We start from the raw sequence: 3,727 nt of genomic DNA, 5'->3' as shown, positions 1-3,727 counted from the left end.
AGGGGCCCCCCCCCCCCCCCCCCCCAGAAGACATCTCACGTCTCCAAACAATGACTTAGGCTGTCCAAATGACACCCCTATTCCCCCATAAGGCTCTGGTCAAAAGTAGTGCACTTTAAAGGGAATAGGTGCCATTTAGGACATCATGCCTAGGACAAAGTTCCCCTATATAACCATTTCAGGGATCTTAGTTTTAAAAACCAAAGCAAATAAACAGTTAACAAAGGAGGAGGAATGTCTAAATGATTTCCAGAAATGAATATGACTTGATTGATTAGAGAACATGCTTGCTGATTTAAAAGGATACTTAACTGGATACTGTCGATGTTTTGCATAATTTTCCCGCTATAAAACCACACTTAAGTCAACTTAATGAAATCGCCATCCATAAATAAATACTTTACACTGTTCATGATTAATAAATCTGTTAAATTACAGTTTTAATTCAGTAGCACTGCTCTCAGCTTCGCCAATGTGAGATTCCAGCGGCTTTTGCATGATATGTGAATAATGCATAAAAAATACCCTACCACTTTGAATTCATATTTAAACAGCCATTCATCTAATTAATAGTATTCCTTCAACCTGCAGGTAAATCTATGACCAGCGAATGGAACCAAAAGATACCAAGTTTCTTCGAAGGATCCACGGACACAGAGAAGAACAGATGGTCCCATGTCCCCAGCAGTGCCCATGGAACTACTGCTGCAGCGGAGCCGAGGAGGCCGACAGCCTAACCTGAACAGCAACATGACGTCCTGATGGACATAGTCAATGTCAGCTGCTCCCCCAGCAGCAACACGGCCGACAGCAAGGAGAGTAAACATAACAACGAAGAGAAGAAGAAGCCAGAGCAGCAGCTACTCTCAAACTGACCCAGAACCAACACCAGCCTTTTGTCTCCCCCCTCTTTAACAGTTCCCTCCATGGGAGGAAGCCAGAGATGATGGACTCCAAGGAGCTGTCCAAACTGTGCTGGAGTCCATGGGCTTGTATATGAACGCGGCCAGGGAGGCCACAGACTTTGCGGCTTTCGGCCAACAGGGGGTCATTGTAGTCCGGGAAGATGTACCCAGCGGGGTTGCGGGCGCCCCTGTCTCGGACAGCCAGTGTGCTGCGTCCGCGGGAGCCCCAGGTGAAAGTTCCCTTCTACGGGTTCCCGAAGCAGCCAAGCTCCACCCAGGGATTGCTGCTATCTCGAACCACAGCAGGGTCAGCCGTCTTGGCTTGTCTCTGTCCTGCAGCCCCCAGACGCCCAGCTCCATCTCCAGCCCCGGGGCAGCAACAACCTAGTTTCGTCCCCACCAGCCCCACCTGCTTTTGGGGCCGTTCGCCTGTACGACCTCAGTAACCCCGTCAACCAGCATAACGCTGTCGGCATCAGCTCTGGCCCACAACCACGTCCACAGGAGGAACTCGGTCACCTGCAGCCCGGCAGGCTCCAGCACGTGGGGTCGCCTCCCCTACCAGCCCACTCAACGTGATGCGCTCGCCATCTCCACCCCCAGAGCATGAGCAGCGTGCGCTCCCCACCGTCATGCAGCACCTTACCAACATGAGGTCATCGTCTGTCTCCAGCCCCACTGGCAGCACCAACAAACATGAGAGCTTCATCATCTATCTCCCATCCGACCACCGGGGGCCCCATGGCAATGTCCTTGAGCCCCAGGAACCCCTCTGGCGGCGGGGGTGGGTTGCTGTGTCTAGCCCTGCTAGTGAACTGGGCCTGCGTCCAGAATGATCCAACAGTCCCGAGGGACGAAGAGACAGCAGGACTTCAAGGAGTTTGAGTTCCCAAGGGTGGAGAGCGTGGAGGGGAGATGTTCAACGTAGGCCTGGACCACATGGTATGGTGAAGTTCATCAAGAATGAACCGACCACACACGGACTATAGGAGTCATGTGTCTGGTAATGGTAGCAACAACACAAAGTGTAACCAGCCACCGGCTGCCCCGGCAATGGCTCACCTTTCATCACACAGATAAAAAGTGAGCCAAACAAAGATGGCGGCGGATGCATGAATCCTCAGTGCTACACTGAGCAGCAGCAGCAACACTCTATGGGTCTCTTCCAGTCAGGTCCGTCCGAGATCACCTGACTTGTCTCTGAGGGACAACATTGACGAATACAGTCTCTCTGGGATCTTGGGACCTCCGGGCACGGAGATGAATGGCAGTTACGAAGCCGGCGTGTTCCCCCACAACCTCCTGTTCTAAAGTTAAACAAGAGAACAACGATGGCAGCTACTACCAAGAGAACAACAACAACGTTGTGCCCACCTCGCCATTGTGGGTGTTAATTCAGGCGGACACTCGTTTCACTACCAGATCGGAGCGCAGGGACAATGTCTTCTCACGGCACGACCCAAGGGATCACGGGACGAACCCTTGTTGAATCTAATTTCGCCTGTTACCGCGTTAATGGAGTCGTGAAATCTCGGCCCGCATGTCGCAGGTCCAGAGGAGAAGGCTACAGGTCACGGCTGCATGCCAGACAGCATGTCAAGTAAGAAAGAAATCAATGTATGGACAAAACAAACAGCATTGTGGTACTCTAGTGCTGCTGCACAACTCCACAGCAGTAAGAGCGGCTGGTGGCCAGAGATGTTTTGTACGTTTCAATAATAGAACAGTTTAAAGAGAAAACAAACTGCATTGTGGGTACTGTAGTGCTGCTGCACAACTCCAGCACAGTAAGAGCGGCTGGCTGGCTCAGAAATGTTTGTTACTTTCAATATAGAAAAGTTGAAGGAGAAAACAAACAGCATTGTGGYTACTGTAGTGCTGCTGCACAACTCCAGTACAGTAAGAGTGCTGGCTCAGAAACTGTTATGTTACTTTAGACTTGTTATAAGACGTGATGGATTGTCCACAGCATCTGCACAAAGCACACCCAGTGGTATAATCCAAGGGCTCTCATGTGCAGAGAGATGCTCCCTGCTATGTAGCTTTTGGGTGGAACTGAGTCTGTTTACTACAGTGTGACAGGATGAATGAAGGGGACAGTGTGTCTGACTTAAAGACCATGTTGCTCAGGACCGAGGGGTTAAAGAAGGGCGTTTGCTCCGAGTCGGGGACTACCAAAATACTAATAACAGGCTTGGGAAAGGCTTGGGAAAGGGCTTGGAAAAGGCTTGGGAAAGGGAAAAGCAGTGGGATGTTGGCTTGGCTGGGAGAACAGGAACTAAGAGATGGGGTCCAGCATGGGAGAGCAACATCGCAACATACACTGCTGCCCTGGCTCTATTCTCTACTGTATCTAACAGAGGTTAAAGTTTGCTCTCTTATCAGAGCTATGTGTATGGACAAAAACAACATTTATTGTACTCTTATTGAGAGTTCCTGAAGGGACCTTGTGTAATGCAAATATATTTTTACGAGCCTGGGCTGGCCATTATGTGGCGACGTCATAAATMATTATGAATGATTGATCACATGCTTTTGTTGCCAGATGTAGGAAACAAACAGTTGCCTTGCAGGGCAGAGCCCCGGCCACCAAACAAAAACAAACATGCAGAAAAACGGTTTGTTTCGCACAGGCAAATATGGCAACGTCTAACTTTGACACAGTTGTTGTCCGGACAGTTTGTCTGATGTCCCAGTTGAGTGTGAAGCTAAATACAGCATTATGATATTAAGATCCAGGATGAATAAAACAAAAGTATCACAGCTATGAAACCAACCAGGAAATTGGAAAAAATTGTCCAACTTTGTTGCAATTTCAGTAT

The 3,727-nt window shown here is 49.4% G+C and overlaps 1 pseudogene; it reads left to right on the top strand.

Moving 5' to 3' along the window:
• Positions 1-599: 599 nt before the first annotated feature.
• Positions 600-2,505, top strand: LOC112077665 (mineralocorticoid receptor-like; annotated as a pseudogene).
• The last annotated feature ends 1,222 nt before the right edge of the window (positions 2,506-3,727 follow it).

The sequence above is a fragment of the Salvelinus sp. IW2-2015 genome, unplaced genomic scaffold (assembly GCF_002910315.2).
Source record: "Salvelinus sp. IW2-2015 unplaced genomic scaffold, ASM291031v2 Un_scaffold4810, whole genome shotgun sequence".
In the NCBI taxonomy this organism is placed as follows: domain Eukaryota; kingdom Metazoa; phylum Chordata; class Actinopteri; order Salmoniformes; family Salmonidae; genus Salvelinus; species Salvelinus sp. IW2-2015.
The sequence above is the reverse complement of the archived record's forward strand: the minus strand, read 5'-3'. Positions and strand labels throughout refer to the sequence as shown.